This window comes from Panthera uncia, chromosome B1 (assembly GCF_023721935.1).
Source record: "Panthera uncia isolate 11264 chromosome B1, Puncia_PCG_1.0, whole genome shotgun sequence".
Taxonomy (NCBI): Eukaryota; Metazoa; Chordata; class Mammalia; order Carnivora; family Felidae; genus Panthera; species Panthera uncia.
In genome coordinates, this window is record NC_064811.1 from 60,799,704 (window position 1) to 60,818,595 (window position 18,892).

The window sequence follows — 18,892 nt, forward strand, 5'->3', positions numbered from 1 at the left end:
GATATATTAATACCTATTTTCTATTTATGTTACACACTGACTTTATATTTTATTTTATTTTTATTTATTTATTTATTTATTTATTTCATGTTTATTTTTATTTTTGAGAGAGAGAGAGTCTGAAGCAGGCTCCAGGCTCTGAGCTGTCAGCACAGAGCCTGACATGGGGCTCGAACCCACAAACCATGAAGTCATGACCTGAGCTGAAGTTGGACACTTAACCGAGTCACCCAGGCACCCTGTTGACTTTATATTTTATATTAATAGGTATATTAATATCTACAGTTGACCCTTGAAGAACATAGGTTTGAATTGTGCAGGTCTATTTGCATAGTTTTTTTGATAAATGCAGCACTGTAAATGTATTTTCTCTTTCTTATGATCTTAATAGCGTCTTCTTTTCTCTACCTTACTTTATTATAATAAGCATATAACACATATAACATAAAGAATATGTGTTAATAAATTATTTATGTCACTGGTAAGGTTTTCAGTCAAAAGTGGGCTATTAGTAAAGTTTCGGGGAGTCAAAAGTTGTAAGTGGATTTTCAACTGCATCGGGTTAGTGCCCCTAACCCCCACATTGTTCAAGGGTCAACTGTGTATTATTGTGTTTCTCTCTAAATAAAGTAATTTTATTAGTTTTGGGGGGCTGCCATAAGAAATTACCACAAACTGGGGAGCTTAAAGCAACAGAAATTCATTTTCTCATTGTCTGAGAGGTCAGATGCCTGAAATCAGGGTGGGGACAGGGCCACGCTCCCTCTGAAGCCTGTAGGTGAGGATCCTTCCTTGCCTCTTCCAGGTATCACTTCCATCTTTGCTTCTATCTTAACGTGATATTCTCTCTGTGTGTTTGTCCAAATTTCCCTCTTCTTATAAGGGCACCAATCACTGGATGAGGACCCATCCTAATCAAGTATGACCACATCATGTCTTGATTATATCTGCAAGGACCCTATTTTCCATATAAGGTTGTATTCAGAGGTACCGGGTAGACAGAATCCTGGGAGGACCCTATTCAACCCAGCACAGCACAGAAAGATGGTACAGAGGGAGGGGAGAGGATGGAAGAGTGCACAATGTGACGAAATGTAAACACACGGTGAATTTGGGTGAAAGGTATGTGTTTATTGCACCATTCTTTCAAACTTTCTGAATGTCTGAAGTGTTTCAAAATAAAATAAAATTTGGGGAAAAAATAGGCTATACAGAAGAAGAAGAAGAAGAAGAAGAAGAAGAAGAAGAAGAAGAAGAAGCAGCAGCAGCAGCGGCAGCGGCAGCTGCCCTTGCCCATAGGCCATCTGAAAGTTATGGAGGACACAGTTGAGGGACATGCGTCATCATGATCTCAGTGCATGTGTGACAAAAACAGAGACAATGAAGCTAATTTGGCTTGGGCACATCAGGAAGGGTTTCCATGAGAAGTGACACCCAAGCCAAACCAACAGTTTTGAAGAACAGCGTGGGGGTCAGCCGCAGGGGTGAGGGCACACTTGGGGAGCTGCCAGCAGCCCGGAATGGTTGGAGCAAAGGGTGCATGCTGGAAGATGGTGGGAGTGGAGCCTGCAGAGAGGCAGGAAGAATGTCAGGGAGGGTGCTGCATCGAGAGAAGCCTTTCACCAGGAAGACCAGGAGGAGCCAAGGCAGGGCTCTAAGCAAGGTATAACTTGAGCACATTTTTGTTTGGGGGCTAGGTATGTGGAGAAGCCTGGAGCCAAGCCAGGTGGGAAAAACAGATAAGAAATGAGGGACATCACAGGAAGGGAGGATGTATGAGAGCTGGGGGGGGGGGGGGGCTAGAACACAGAGGGCTTTGTTGCTGACCACATAGAGAGAGGAAGGGGAGGCGTGGGTGCCTGGGTGGTTGGTGCTGTCCCTCCCTGCAGGGGGTGCAGGAGGAAGAGAGGAAGGGCTGCAGACAGAGAGTGGTGGAGGGAGATCTAGGCTATGCTCACTTTGGACATGTGGAACTTGAAGGCCCAGGTAGAGGGCCTCCAGGGAGGTGACCTGAAGCCCAGGAAATGGACTAGGCAATTTGTACACATATTGGTGTTAGGTGAAGTCATGGATTCTGAGGAGATTTCCTAGTTATAGTGGGGAGACAATAAGAATGTAATGACAAATAGAAGGCCAGACACTCTGAGATGCAGGGCAAACAAAGAAGGCCTGGCAAAGGAGACCAAGGAAAGGAGGACAGGGAGAGAGGTGAGAGGAAAGCCAGGAGTGTGGCCTCAGTGAAGTCCATGAGAGTGTGTTTGTGAGGAGGGAGTGGGTGGCCACATCAGACAGCACACAGGGACCGAAGGCACTGAGACTCACACCAGTCCTTTCCATTTTGCAGTTGGGAAGTCTCAGACAGCAGTTTCAATAAGGCAGAGGCCAGATGGCCAAGGACTGGGCATTTAATAAAAGGGAAGGAAGGATAGAGCCGATCAAGGTAGAATGTTCTTTCCAGAAACTTGGCTGAGAAGGGCAGAGAGATAGGCAATAGTTATCAGGAAGCAAAGGGTTAGGATCAGTGTTTGTTTTCACATGAGGAGAGAAACTGGGGCATGTGTACAGGCTGAGGAGAAGGAGCCAGCAGAGAGTTCAGGCTGAAGATAACAGAGAGCAGAGATCATTGACCACACAAGACCTGAGGAGCTGGGACCCAGAGCACAGCTGGGAAGAACCCCGTTTTCACCGAGATGGTGAGGCAGGGGCTAGAGGAGAGGGAAGGCGTGGGCCTCAGACCTCTGTGGGGCCTCATGAGGGAGAAGAGAGAGGTGGACAGAGACCAGGCTGGGTCAGAACTGTGGATATTGTGACTGGGGCGGACCAGAGAAAGGAGGCAAAAACAGAGTGACCCATGAGGGAATTTGGAAGCAAAATGGTAAGCAAAATAAAATGTGAAAATGAAAAATCAGAATGACATGTAGAGATGGAGGCAGAGACAGGGACCCAAATATTATCCCCTCAGGAGATCAGTATTCCTCCTTGTTTAACGAAACGTGACTTCTTCCCACCCCACCCCTTAGGTGCCCACAAGAGAGATGTTAGGGTTCAGCATCAGCTCCTACAAGTCTTGCTTCAGTGGCTTTGTGGCCAGGATTCCCAGAGAACAGGTTTCCATCAATACCACCGGTACAGGGAGATGGGTTTGTGGGCAACCCTGAGAGCTGTGTGTGTTTTTGGTTTTTGAAAGAGTAGACCGTTTTCTCTCCTGGGATTACATTAACTGTTAAATATCTAGGTGTTATGGTAACTAGCAGAGGGCCACCTGGTCCGGAATTTAGGAGATGTGTTGGCTCACAAGCAGAACAGTCCAAAGGTAGGCATGATTGGACACAAGGCTTACATGATTTCCTCTAAAAGGAATTTCTTCCTCTATTTCTCACTTATGTTTCCCTGGCAACAGCACCATTCACAGCCCCCTATGTGGTTCCTAGACCTCCATCCTTCCAGATTTGAGTCCAGTGCAAAAGAGCAATCATTTCTATCCCAGCTCCAGCAAAGTCAAGTCTAGACTGGCTTAGGAGAACATGATGTATTCACCACTCAGGCCCAGGTCATATGTTTTCACTGGAACTGTCTGGGTGGAAAGTGACCAAGAGGGGGTTCCACTGAGGAAACATGGGCATAGTAAACAGGAGACTGTTGGTCAATGGATACTGGATAGCCCAAACCACAGAATTCACAGCATCTGGCTTATGTCCAGAAATTCTTTGTAGGGTGAAAAAAATTTTTTTAAAATAATAATTATAGAGGGGAGCCTCGGTGGCTCAGCAGATTAAGCATCTGGCTCTTGATTTTGGCTCAGGTCATGATCTCACGGTTCATGAGCTCAAGCACCATGTCAGACTCTGTGCTAACAGTTTGGAGCCTGCTTGGGATTTTCTCTCCCTCTCTCTCTGCCTCTCCCCTGCTCTCTCTCTCTCAAAATAAATAAACACTAAAAAAATAATTATAGATTTATAGGAAGTTGCAAAAAATAGTACAAAAGTGTTCTGGTGAATCTTTTACCCAATTTCCCTAAATGGTTTATTATATCTTACCTAATTATAGTACAGTAACAAGTCCAGGAATTTGTTATTGGTACAATGCATGTGTATAGTTTTATCACATATATAAATTCATGGTATATATATGAAATTTAACCTGAATCTAATCAAGAAGAAACAATCAGACAAATCTAAATTTGGGGACAATCTATAAAACTGGCCTAGGCTCTTTAAGAATATCACATATATTGTCTGAAAATGCCATTTATCACATATATAAATTCATGTAGTCACTAGTATAATTAAGATACAGGACCATTCTATCACCACAAAGAGCCCTTTCATGTTACTCCTACATAGTCCCTAATCACTGGCAACCACTAATATGTTTTCCATTTCTAATTTTGTCACTTTGGTAATGTTATATAATATAAATGCTATTCCTTTTTATTGCTGAGTAGTATTCCATGGTATGGATATACCACAGGTTGTTTAACCACTCACCTACTGAGGGATGTTTTTGTTGTTTACAGTCATGGGCTATTACAAATAAAGCTACTGTCATCAGTTGTGTACTTATGCAGAACATAAGTTTTCATTTCTCTGGGATAAATGCCTAGGAGTATAGTTGCTGGGTCATATGGTAAGTGTATGTTTAGTTTTTAAAGAAGCTACCAAACTACTTTCCAGAGTGGCTGGGACATTTTACATTCTCACCATCAGTGTATGAGAGATCAAATATCTCCATATCTTTGCCAGCATTTGGCATTATTACTATATTTCTATTTTAGTTACTCTAACAGGTATTTAATGATATCTCAATGTGATCTTAATTTTAATTTCTGTAATGGTTAGTCCTGTTGAACACCTTTTCATGTTCATCATATATTCTCTTGGTTTAAATGTCTTTTCATGTCTTTTGCCCATTTTCCAATTGGATTGTTTAATGTAGAGGTTTTGAGAGTTTTTTTTCAGTAGAGTTTTTCAAGGTTCTTTCATCTCACTCTTCCAAGCACAGAACCCACTCTAATTTAGCTCTAACTACCAGGGTGTTGACTCTAAACCCATCCTTGCTTCAGCATGGGTGTAGGGATCCAATTATTATTATTTAGCAGGGGGCATTTACCCACCTATATCACATTTGAAAATATTTTGCTTTATACTCTGCTCTTCCCTGGCCATGCCCTGAGCTTTACCCATGTGCTGCCCCCAGAGCAATCTGGACTTTAGCCTCGGATTTCCTCCTGACCTCGTTGTTGGCTTTGTGAGCTGAAACCAAGCCTTGGGAATTGTACCTCTCTTCCTGGATCCACATGATCTGGATGCCAGATGGATGGATGGATGGATGAATGAATGAATGAATGAATGATTGAGTTAATGGTAGTAGGCTCCTATGCATGGCTATTCTATGCACCAGGCACTTTGGGATTTGTCTGTTATCCCAAAAGGCAAAGAGTAGATGGGAAAGGGAAGAAATTTAAATATCTAACATCCTAAAGACAGTGGCTCCCTTCAAATATCATCAGTTTGTAGCCACAGGAAGGAAAGAAAAGAATGTGGGAGAGAAGGCCTCCCGGAGGAAGTCTTGGGTACATGTATACCATGCAGGACAATCGCCTCCCTGACGCACTTGGAGTCTCTGGCAGGTTATTTTTAACTGCCACATTGTAAAGTCAATGTTTGCACTCTGATAAGTTCCTTTCCAGTGGCTTGTTCTAAACTCTGGCCTGGGAGGTAACCATGAGAGACTAGGAGTGGTTTGTGAGAGAGAAACAGTGAGTGAAATATAATCCTGTAGCTGCTAGCCTCAAGAGCCATGACAGATCAAACAATCAACATGTATTGTGTCCCCTGCTTGCATCACCTGGTCATGAGTTGTTAGTGGAATTTGTGGAATGGATTGTTCTCTTGGAGTCACCCAATATCCCTGAACAATGGGAGCACACATTCTTGGTTTTATATAAGAGCTAAGAAGGAATGTTCCTCCCACCCAATCAGAAGCAGGGAGCTGTTGCTGATGTCCAACTGCCTGCCTATCTGCCTGCCTTTTCTCTCTCCTTCTCCTCATCCTCCTCAGGAAAGAAGAGAGAGGAAGGGAAAGAAAGCTAGACCCATTGTGCGGAGGTCACCAGGAGAATGATGCCACAGGTTGGACAGAAGATAAATGTGAAATACAGGAAACAAAGGATGCCCTGGGTTTTTCACTTGGTAGAAGGTGTTTTTACTTCTTTGTTGGCTTTTCGCATTGAATACTCTTATAGAAAAAAAAAGGCATTAAAGTATGAGGTTTCTTACTCATACATTGAGATTTAGAAGCTAAGAAAGTCCCTTCTTCCAATTGCAACATTTCAGGGCTTTTTGGTTGCATGTAACACAAAGCTCAACTCAAACTGGGTTAAACAGTAAGAGAGCAACTGACTCAGTACTGGAAAGTTCAGAAGCAGTGGTTTCAGGGTTGATTTGGTGTAGTACTTTGCCAGACATCTTTTCTTTACCTTTTTCTGGTGTCAGTTTCAAACTAAGGCTGGCTCCATGTTTCAGGGTTCATCTCGAGAGAGAGGAGGCCTGCCCTTGGTGCTGGCTGATCATCCTCAACTAACACCCTGGCCAACACATGTCATGTGCTGACTGGCTGACGCTGGGCTTTCCTGAACCAGTCCAGCAGCCACACAGTGGCTCACCCTGATGGGACAGGAGGCACAGTCACCTAGTCTGCTTCAGAGTGAAGGAAGGGGGCAGTGAATACTGGGTGTCAACCCCAGTGCTCCCCGCTACATGTCCTAAAAAGCTCCTTTTAATTCCTGCCCTTAGAACTCCTTTAGGAGGACCTCAAGCCTCTCATTCTGAAACTTGAGATAAAACTGAAGTGGTAAAAAAAAAAAAAAAATTTAATAGTAACAGTGAATTTACACTAAAATGTGTCAAGGGAGTAAATTTTTGTTCTTATAAGTGTCAAGTGAGCTAAGAAGTAATTTTATTTCCCTAAAATTGAATTAAATTAACTCATAAGCCCCAATTTCTTCTTGATAATAGAAAACTAACTCTTTCTAATTCAAAGTAAATTCAATTACTTGTGATTTAAAATCCAGTTCTTTTTTTTTTTTTCTTCTTTTGAAAAGCACTGGTTAGTATTCAATGGCCCTTCCTCCATGACTTCAAACCACCGGGACACAACCCTCTGTCCCCCCCCCCCAAAAAAAAAGCCACACCCTTAATCTTCTCTTCAGTTCTCTGCTAAAGAATTTTACCTGTACAGTAACAGTCTGCTTTGAGAGGTTTTCCTTCCCCAGAACTTCAAAGTATTCCTAGAAGAAAGAGAAAAGGGTTTATAACACACCACGGCACCTGCCAATTCCCTGATGGGTATGAGAAAAGATGCCTGCCAAGCTACTCCATCTAGGAACTATTGAGTGCATGTTTCTGATGTGGGCACCACTGGGGGTGCTGCCTACCCTCGCCGGTGATTCAAGACCAGCAGACTCTCTCTCTCTGAAAACTCCAGCACATCAGGATAAGAACTATGTCAGGATGGGACTCTATATAGGATCTGGACATTTAAGGAGTGGGCCACTGCGAGGTTCTCCTTGTGAGGAGGTCTCTCCTGAACTGGCTTTGGCTGTTGGTGTCTATCCTCACTGCCATTCACTGCTGATGACCATAGTATACCCCTGTTCTTTGGCTTCCAGTTACACACAGTGATAAGGGCATTCCCAAGCCACTGGCTTTCCTTCAGCCACTTTTGCCCAGTCTCATGCGGGAAGGGTGTGAGGGAAGCCATGGGAAAGCATCGGCTGCTCAGAGTGTTGCTCTGACACTCCAGGAAATATAGGCTTGGTGGTGGCAGATTTATCTCAGATGGTCTCTCTGGCTTAACTTGTCCTACTCTACTATAGCCCCTTGTGTTGGTGTAGGCTCTCTGTGAGGATCTTTCCTTGCAGGATTATTAATGGGGAGTGAAGGCACAAGTCTCCTGCTCTGAGATCCTCAAACTCTTCTGAGGGTTTCTATCACCCCTAACCCCAGGTTTGGACTTTCTGTTAATCACACTGACCAGTGACTTACTCTCTTGTTTTTCTTCTAGCCCAACAAATATATATATTTTTAATTACCTCTCTATCTAGCTTGGGGGGAGGGGAAGGTTTACATAATTTTTATTCTTTTGAATATCTTTGTTATGGCATAAATCATACTGCTTAGCAGCTTTGCTCTAGGTCTTAATGTTGACTGCACTCATGTGATTTGGTACTATCTTCTCAGTGTTAGCAATACGATAGAACTTTCTCACGAATTGAATGGTATAGCATACCAAAGCTTTATTTCTTATTGATTTTGTTCCTAGAATCACATTTAAGAGCACAATTTTTGTAGTCACAGCCTTGGGTTTAAATCTCAGCTGGGTCACTTTCTTAACCTCGGCAAGATACATTAACCCTGTCCAAACTTGAGCCTTCCCTCAAGAGATGGAGGTGCTGTGATGGGAAAAGGATTAGAAATATCACCATAATCTGAACTTCTGCATCCGTTAATCATAACTGTATCTTCCTCATGGAGTTTGTTTAAAGATTAAATACAGATCCCTCCCCCCCCCCCCCGGAAAAGTGTTCAGTACAGCACCTAGTGATTACCAAATGACAGCAGGCCCTGTGTGTAGAGTCCATGGCCAGCCATCCAGTTCAGCTAGCATATGGAAAATGTCTAACAGATAATTACGTCCCACTCCATTGCACAAGGAGAATCCTGAAAGCCATGAGCAAAGCCATCAAACAAATAATTCCTTTCCAGGAATGTCAGTGATGGTGGTCATTGGAATAAACCCCAACTCTCTCTGTCCACTTGCTCCTCAAGTTTCCTTCTTTTACAATAAGTAGCTAGAAAGCACAAACACTTCAGTGTCTTGTTCCAGTGGGAATAAAATAATTTCCTCAAACTTTAGAGCCACCTGTGGTTCATTTCCAATACACAGGAAGAATCAGGGCCGGGATTTTTTTTAAATGTGTCTTGATGAGCTATTGTTTTGTTTCATTTTACTTATGAACGCCTCATAATAGTTCACTTCACTGTTCTGTGCTCACCGTAGCTATGTATATATTAGGGTCAGAGAAGTGGTAAGACTATAAAAGGCAGTAGCATGCTTAAACTGGAATAAATACGTAAAAACCTATGGGAGGTTTTGTGATTTCCCAGAGAAACCCAGTGGAGTCAGAAACTGTTGTACTTCTCGCTCTAAAGCCTGTTTCCAGGCTGTTCCCATTTGTCTTCAGGGAGCCAGCTGCTCCCCCAGCCCCACCGGTAGATGACTGGGGGCAGAAGACAGAGGTGAGGAGTCTCTATCTCATCTTAGAGAACACTGCTGTGGAAAAGCCAAGAATGAGCTCGCCACTGGTGCAGAACGTTTAAATGCAACATACCCTGCAAAGGTTTTGTATTTAAAAAACAAAATGATAAGGGGCGACTGGGTGGCTCAGTTGGTTAAATGTCCAACTCTTGATCTCAGCCCACATCTTGAGCTCAGGGTCTTGAACTCAGGATTCAAGCCCCATGTTGGGCTCCAGGCTGGGCATGAAGCCTACTTAAAAAAAACAATTAAAAACATAATGATAAACATATAAAACCACCACCTTCTTTTATTGACCCAATCAACTGTTTGAATGTGAAAAATATTATCCAAATATTACATGCACTTAACTTTTTAAAAAAAGGAGTTGGCACTCAGCCTGGGAAGCTACCAACTAAATGGAAATCAAGGGAGTCTTACTTTAGCCAAGTTTTATTTTTGCAATGGTAGAACACACTCCTGTGTCTGGGGTAGTTTGTGTCTTAGAGCAGAAATGGGAATCTGGAGCCTGGGTTTCTAATGTCTGCTCTGCAACTATTTGGTTCTATGACCGTGAGCAGGACCAAGAAAGTCTTGCATCGTTCTCCGTTTGTAAAATTTTTATTTATGAAGTTCAAGCATTCAGGGATTGAAATTCAGAGACTCAGAGCCCCTGTAAAAGAAATTATGCATGGAACGACCTGGCTCAATGCGTGGTATATAATAGGTATGCTCTAAGGTGGTGTTCCGATGTGTGTGTAGAGCACAGAGTTCTCCTGGGATTTCAGAGCTGCGTGGAGCTTTAGGGGCTATTACATATCTTTCATTTGTCCTTGCTTGTCTCCACTCTGAACCACTTGCATTGATTTTGTAGATTAAACTCTCATAAAACAATCATACCCCTACATTTCCAACCCTTTGGAGGTGGGTGTGACTCTCATTGGAGTCCCCAACTGCACGTATGTGCTTACCATAGTCATATCTTACCATATGGCAGATCTATCAGCTGTTTAGTTGTCTGTTTTCCCTTGACCAAGAATTCCTTGATGTACAGGCTCTCTCACTTTTTGGGATCTATGGACCGGGACCTGGCACAATGTCCGATGCAAAGCAGAAGCTCAGCAAGCGTTTATTGTCATTGTCACCTGAAACCTAAAGAAAGATGTAGCCCAATCCAAGTGAACTTAGACTTAGCTGACACATAGTAAGTTAGCAGAAAAGTGGTATCCTCATGGAGCCTAGATGATGATGGGACACCAAAGGACAAGCACCTGACACTGTCACCTAGCACCGCAGGGGTGGTCAGCTTCAATACCCTGCAGTTTCTCAGCATGGTCACAAAAGAGGTGCATTTTCTGATGGGTGCTCTGCCTCTTGTTCTGGGTCTTTTTGCCCTTGAAGTCAGTCTGGCTCCTCCCCCAAGAGTGCTAACCCTACAGGCCACACTTCTCAATCTCCATAGTCAACAGGTTTCTAGCGGGGTTTGGCCAATGAGAGATGAATGATTGGAGGGATGAGGGGAGGGAGGCAGAGCCAGGCTATATCTCCTGTCTCTTGAGCTCAGACAGCGTGATGATGGTTTTATCTTTTCTAATGCACTAGATCCTGCCTGCCATGGCTCCGTCAGGCAGATTTCTGGCCTCTTGGAGATGGAGGCAGGGGTGCAAGTGGCTTCCCACCGTGGCTTGGGAGCTCATCCACTATCTATATAACCAATTCCCTCTGTTACATTCCCTGTGTTTAAAATACTTAGATTAATTTCTGTTTTCCTTGATCAACCCTGACTAATACTCGGACCACTCTAGCTTACCACAGCTAGCAAGAAATTAGTACAACTGTACGTATTGACCACTTATTTTAGGACATAAACTGTACTAGGCACTGAAGATACAAAATAAATAAGGTGTTGTCTTTGCCCTGGAGAAGCTTACTGTCTGATTGAGGAGACAGACATGTAAGCAGAGAACAAATTTACTAATTTGAATTTGAAACAAATTCAAATTTACTATGATGCAGTTGAAACAAATTTACTAATGAAGTTTACTAAGTTCACAGTGGTACATGTGCCTGGGGACAGAAATAACTAACTTGGGGAAGGGGAGAATCAGGAGGAAAGGGTTTTTAAAAGGAGGTAGCTTAATATAGTGTTTAGACACTATACAGGCTCTGAAAACTGCTAGATTCAAATCCTGCCTCCCACAAGTATTAGATGCATGACTGAAAACAAGTGGGGTTTTTTGTTTTGTTTTATTTTGTTTTGTTTTAGCCTTGTTATGCCTCAATGTCCTTTTTGGTCAAATGTAAATAATAATAGTCATACATCATAGTGTTCTGTAAACATGAAATGGCTTAACGGATATAAAGCATTTAATACAGGGCCTAGCTCATGGCAAGCCCCCCAAAGTATTAGCTGTTATTGTGATTATTGTTGCTGCAACAGCGAAGGAAGTCTAGATGTTCAGCTTCTAATATAATCTTCAACCAATACTAGCTAACTCAATGGATGAATTGACTAAATAAATAAATGAGTCAATGAGTTTACCAAGCAAATGATGGAAGAAGGCCATTCCAGGCACTGGCTGAAAACATGGTAGTTTAGAACCACAAGGCTGGGTGGTTTTGATCCATGTGTCAGTCTCCTATGAGTTTGATTCATGTGAGGTTTCTCCCCCTCTGAACTCACCTCTGCCAGCAGTGACCAAATCAAGCTCCTAGGTCTGCAAAGTTGACCTGTTTTCTTCCCCTTTCTAAAGGTTCTTCTTTTCAAAGCCAATAAAAGATATTCAAGGAAGGGAGCTCTGAATGGGTTGTGGCAGTGAGTAGGGTCGCCAGATGTAGCAAATTCAAATATTGGACATTAAATTTGAATTTTGGATAAACCACAAATAATGTCTAAACCTTAAGATGGTTGTTTTAAAGTCCGCGCCTGACTTTATTCACTGACCATGACCCATTAGCATTTTTTTCTAAAAGGAGAAACTGGCCTTAACAGGGCAGGTTCCATTGTCCTTTTTTCAATTTCTTCCTTGGGGACCATAGAAAAGATTAACTCTCCAACTCAAGTTTTATATCATTCAAGAGCCCTTACGGCAAATGGCCTAAGAGCCAACCAGGTCCAGGTCAATACCCATTCCATCTAAAAGACCATCCTTGTCCTGCCTGACGTCAGTGGTTATTCTCTGTTCTGAACTAGAGCTCAAACAGCATTTCCTTTTTCTAATTCACGTTTGACACTTGGAAATGCTACCTTGCATTGCTAGCCATCTTTCCTTTTTATATCCCTTTCCTTTTTAACTAGCTTATAAGGGAATAAAAACCAAATGTTAATATATCTTCCAAACCCAACACACAGTAGGTACTCAATATATTGTTTTTTTTAAATAAACCAGTACAAGAAAAACAAAATTTAATATTTCCATTGGATACTGACAGCCATCAGAAGGTGTGTTACCTAATGGGCTCTGGAGTTACACTCAGTGTGAATTCCAATTCCTTGCTCATATTTAAGATTGGGCTCTGTAGCAAGTTACATCACATTCCCCCTTTGTAAAATGGGTACAATACTCTTTGACCTCTTCAGATTGTTAGGTTGATGAACTTTAATTAGCACCTGGGAAACATTTCTAGCTGGAAGTTGCAGTTATACTGATGGCAATTAATAAGACGTAGGGGACTGTTCCATAATATTCTGACCATCATTTCATTCCTAAACTTCCACTGTAGGAAGTTGAAACAAGATTTGGTAAGAAATTTTACATTAGCTATTTTATTGAGCTGATTTAATGTTTATAGAAAACTAATCTAGAATAGAAACCAGCCTCTTGCTGACGGTTCATGGTCACTTAATGAATAACCCACCACCATAAAATAAGTGAAGAGAGGTTGGTTGGAAGGCATGCCGCAAACAATTCCATTGGAGTCACTTGGTTATTACTGCTCCCCTACATCCATCTCCCTCCTTACAGCACAGAGTTTTGAGTGATTGAAGTCAGTTTGGGCAAGGATTCCAGACGGGGAAAAGCAAATACGTAAGTCAGAGGTCAGAAGCAAAGAATAGGCCAGAGGGGGTGGAAGAAATGCTGAGCTGATAATTGAAAGATAATGGATGTGGGGGTGGGTCACAGCAGCATAATAACAGGGGGAGTCAGACACCCTCATGCTTTCTCAGGCATCTGCATGAGGACCAGTGTTACAACTCATCTCAAAAGAAGGTCTATGGAGCATGGATTTCTAAACATTTGGGCCACCCAGCATGGAATTTTGGGAAGTGACCCTGTTGAGTAAAACCATTAACAAATTACTTTCCTTTCAGTTCCTTCCCTGGCAGGCCCTGCAGTTGACGCCTCCTTAGTAGCAACTGGAAGGAGTAAATCTGCTGACAAGCATCCATGTGTAGTGGACTACTTGTTGGAAATTTCATCTTGAAAAAATGATCCCAGATGATTAGTTGAAAGATTGCCAGGAATCCCTGGAATCTAACCCTCAGTTGAACACATAAGTTTCACTTGAGGGTACAGTCAAGGTGAAGAATTTACAAAAATAAGCCATATTGATTTCTTTACTTTTGCAAATATTTGAATTTTGTAACAGGCATCCCAGCTTGCTCTCAACCAAATAGGAAGCTAGAAATCTGTGATGTAGTAGACTGGTTTTGAGGTTAGATTTTTGATTGGACACTTAGCTCCACCATTTGCTAGACATTTATGAGAGATTATGACTTAATCCCTCTCTGCCTTTGTTATCTCATCTGTGAAATGGTTATATAATCACCCTCATCTCATAGGATGTGAGGATTCAACCAAATAGTAAAGCAACTAGACCCTGGCCTTTGGAGAACCTCAAAGTTTAAACATGCTTTTTCTTTTCTCTTCTCTCTTTTATTCCAAACTCCTCCTAATCCCATGCCAGCAATTTTCTAATTTAGAACAGTCTTTGCTAAACTTATGAATAATGTAGGAGACCTGAAGAAAGAGAGGGAATGAGTCAGGTGGCTACCTGGGAGAAAGTGTTCCAAACAACAAAAACAAAACCATCAAGTGCAAAGACCATGCAGTAGATGTGTACTTGGGCAGTCAGGAAATCTTAGGGAAGCCAGGGTGGCTGAAGTAGAATAACCCCAAGGGAGAGTGACAGAAGAAAAGGTCAAGGAGATACAGAGGGGGCAGATTGTGTGATTGTGTAGGACCAAGAAAGCCATTAAGAGGACTTGAGTTATTGCCCTGAGTGGGTTGGGAAGCCATTAGATGGTTTAAAGCTGAGGAGTGACATGTTTGACTTGTTTCTTCTTTTTTAAGTTTATTTATTTATTTTGAGAGAGAGAGAGAGAGAGCACGTGCACACACAGAGCATGTGCACACACATATGCACGTGTGAGCAAGGGATGGGCAGAGAGAGAGAGAGAGAGAGAGAGAGAGAGAGAGAGAGAGAATCCTAAGCAGGCTCTACACAGTGCAGAGCCTGATGTGGGGCTCAGTCTCAGTGAGATCATGATCTGGCCTGAGATCAAGAGTCCGATGCTTAACCAACTGAGCCACCCAGGTGCCCTTGTTTGACTTAGTTTTAGAAAGATCACTCTGGCTACAGTGCTGAAAATACATTATGGGGCATGTATGAAACCATCATGTTGTGCCCCTTAAACTTATATATGTTATATGTCAATAATATCTCAATAAATCTGGAAAAAAATTAAAAAGAGAGAAAGAATACACATTATGGGATAGGGATGTGGAGTGAGTAGGAAGAACATATGGGCAGAAGCAGGAACACCAGTTTGGATCCCACTAAATATCCAGGTAGGAGATGATGGCAGGTCAGAGATCAGTTAGGGGATGAGAAGTAGTCAGATTGTGAACATATTTTGAAGGTAGCAATGTAGGCTTTGCTGAGGGATTCAATGTGTAACGTGAGAGCAAATTCTTCAAGGTTTTTGATCCAAAAAATTGGAAGATAGTGATGCTATTTGCCATAAAAGAGCACCATGAAGATTCAGGAAGAATACCAGGAGTTTAATTTTAGCCTTATAAAATTTGAGATGCCAAGTAAACATCCACCAGTAAGCAATTGAATATGTTACCCTGGAGTTCAGATTAGATATAGGCCATATATGGAGAAAAGGAGTTATAGCTGGGTAAGGAGGTAGGATTGGGAGAATTTAATTTAATTTAAGATGAAGAAATAATAGAATGTTTTCCAGCGATGAAAATAATCCAATAGAATGGAAAAATGTGATAATGCCTGAGAGGGGACAATTGCTGGAATAGTATATTTAAACAGATGACAAAGGATGGGATCTTGTGCACAAACAAAAGCATTGCTATAGCTGGTCCATCCCTAGTAACAGAAAGGATGACAAAATATATGTAGGTAGAATGATTCATGTAGTGGTATGATTTTGAGGAGTCATCTTCTGACTGCATGTATTTTCTTGGTGAAACTGGAAGACAAAGTCAATGTGAGGGTGGTGATGAGGGGTTGAAGGTCTCGGGAGAACAAAAGCCATGATTGACCAGGGGAGTGGAAGAATGAATGGATTTGGGATTGCCAACTGAATGCATTTAGAATTGCCAAGTAGCATTAAGAGCTGACTTGAGGTTGAAGGTCATGGATTTAAACTGAGAGCAGCCACTTTCATCTATGCAGATAAAAGTGTAGAGAAGACGGAGATCTCAATATAACCAAGACTGGGGTTTTGCCAGTTGACTATAAGGAAGGGAGAGAAGGGCAAAAGAGCTGAGGGTTTATGCAAATAACTAATGATAATGATAGCTGATGGGCATTAAGAGAGGTAAGGAAGGAAGTGAGCACATGAAATGGGTGAGAAGCAGTGAAAGAGCCAGAGGACTATAGGCAGGTCTTTATGGAATCAAAAAATGGAGTCAGAATATTAAAACAAATGAGCCGAAAAGAGAGGAGGGGGAAATGCAAATCAAAACCACAGTGAGATATCATTGTATCCATACTTACCAGGATGACTATAATAAAAGAGATAATAACAAGTGCTGAGGAGGATGTTGAGAAATCGGAGTCCTCATTCATCGTGGGTAGGAGTACAAAATGGTGCAGTGACTGCAAAACAATCTGGCCGTTCCTAGAAATGTTAAACATAGAATTACCACATGATCCAGTGATTCCATTCCTAGGTACAGACCCCAGAGGAATGAAAGCATACCTCACATAAAAAGACGTACACAGTGTTTATTGCAGCATTATTCATGGTAACCAAAAAGTGGAAACAACCCAAATGTCCATCAACTGATGAATGGATTAAAAAAATATATATCCATATGATACAATATTATTTGGCAATAAAAAAGGAAGGAAATTCTTATACATGTTACGATTTGGATGAATCTCCGAAACATGCGAAGTGAAAGAAACCAGTTGGAAAAGGCCACGTCCTATATAATGTGAAATATTCAGAGTAGACAAATATATAGAGACAGAAAGTAAATTGGTGGCTGCCTAGCACTGGAGCAATGGGAGAACTGAGAGGGGCGGTGAAGGCTAAAAGTTATGGTGGTTTTTTGGAGGGGGTCGGATTAAAATATTCTAAAGTTCCTTGTGGTAATGGTTGTACAACTCTGTGAATACACCAAAACCATTAAATTGTATACTTTAAAAGGGTGAATTTTATGGTATATGTAACTCATCACAATAAAGCTGATACAAAAAAAAAAAAAAAAAAGAAAAGGAGGAGGTGGTCAGAGAATGGGGTGCTTGAAACTGGCATTATGGAGGGTTTGCATGTTGGTAATGACAGGAGCTAGGGTCTGTCCATGGAAGTGAGAAACCGGGATGATCTAGAGTCAGGAAGACTCCGGGGTGCTGCCAGAGTGCTGGAGGAGCACCCACGAGATAATGGGCATCAAGTATGGTGGCAGGACTAATGTCAGGGAGGAGTCTGACAGTCAGCTGGTGTGGGGGAAGATCTTCGGGGAATGAGGAGGAAGACCTGAGGGTTTGCAAGTGACTACAACAAAGAAGTATCAAAGCTAGTGGAAATCTGATAGCAGGCAGTTCAAAGCTGGGGTGGGGTTAGAGGGAATATTCTGGAATTTGGGTATTTGTGAAGGACTTAAAATAGCCTGAAGTATTAAGCGCTTACTGTACCTTTTCCTTTCTTCAATTATTCATTCATGCAACTCCTATTTATTCATTTTCTGGCACCTTCCGTACTCATTTGGCCAAGCACAGTAGAGATGACTCAGGATGGCTGCAGTGTCCCTACCCCTGCTGCTATAGGATAGTCTTCTTTCATTGGGCTTCCGTTGAACCTGTTGGCCACCAGCAGAGTAGAAGGCTGTGCTGAGCAGTATGTCACCATTCCTTGATCACAGGCATCATACTGGCTGTCACTAACACAGTGAATGGCCTTATTTTTTTGAAGGGGCTGGCTGCTGCCTGTTTTAGAGTTGGGTGGGAGAATGAATGATGGGCTTTGGCTTTGGATGGATCTGGGTTTGGATTGTGGCTCTGCTATTTATAACTGTAAGCTCACTGAGTCTAAGTTTTGTTGTTGACAAAAATCTACCTCGTAAGCATAGGTGAGAATGAAATGGCTTCATGCCTGTCACGCTCCTAGTAGACAGTAGGCATGGGCACAAATGTCCTGTTCTCTCCCTTTCTTTCTATCCTTTGCCTTGATGCTGATGACGCTCCTACTGTTTGATTTCCCGCTTCTAGCAGTTCCAATATCTGGCTTCTAATCAGAAGCCTTTTTCTAGGCTTCTTAAAGTATTTCATGAAATTTTTCTAATTTCAACCTTTAAAATAACCTGTGAGGTATAAAAAGGAGGTATTAGTGTTCCTAATTGATGGAAGACAATATAAGGTACTGAGAGTAACTAACATTTACTGGCTATTTACTAACTGGCATTTTTCTAAACACTTTATGTGCATTAACTTAGTCCTCACAATAATCCTATAAGGGGTATTATTAACCTTATCTCATGGAAAGGGAAACAGGCACAGAGAAGTCAAATATGTGACCTTGTTGAAGGTCACATAGTTTCTAAGCATGGAGGTAGGATTTGAACCTGGGCAGTCTGGTTCCAAAGCTTAAACACTATATGGCTCTGATAGAAGGTAAGCAAACAAATCATTGTTTAGAACTCCTGGGTGAAGAAATCCTTTTGCCAGTTACTGCTCAGGTATCTTTCTGGCCTCCGGAATGTCATGTGGTTTGAAAATGTTGGTAATTCACAATGGTGACTAATAGAATACTATTGTTATCTTATACAAGAGGGGAGCCTGTATGAGTTTTATTACCTGACTTCCTTCTAGCTCAGCCACCCCTGAGAATTCTTTTGTAGAGACAAAGAAGTCAGTCCCTCTAAGATAATAGCAGTACGAATAGTCACCCTTGTCATGTTAACAGTTCTGCTTGTTGAAAGCCCAACTTTTCTCAATATTATAAATCTAAAAACCTAGGGGAAACTTTGGAAAACTTTGGGAAACAAATAGTTCATAAAGCTAAATGAACCTCATAATGATTCTCTGGTTCAGGTGGACCTTTCCTTGGGAAGCAGAAGAGTATATGGTCTGAAACTGTACCATTGGGCACTCATGAAACTCGTGTCAGAACCACAGGACTAAA

At 42.0% G+C, this 18,892-nt stretch overlaps 1 protein-coding gene and 1 non-coding gene across 2 annotated transcripts in view; one reads left to right on the plus strand and one right to left on the minus strand.

Moving 5' to 3' along the window:
• Positions 1-18,892, plus strand: part of LOC125922377 (PDZ and LIM domain protein 2-like) — a 258,336-nt gene that overhangs the window by 77,745 nt on the left and 161,699 nt on the right. The window lies entirely within an intron of this gene.
• LOC125924162 (small nucleolar RNA SNORA3/SNORA45 family) lies at positions 7,396-7,528 on the minus strand. Its single transcript, XR_007458328.1, has one exon. It is a non-coding gene; the product is annotated as a small nucleolar RNA SNORA3/SNORA45 family (small nucleolar RNA).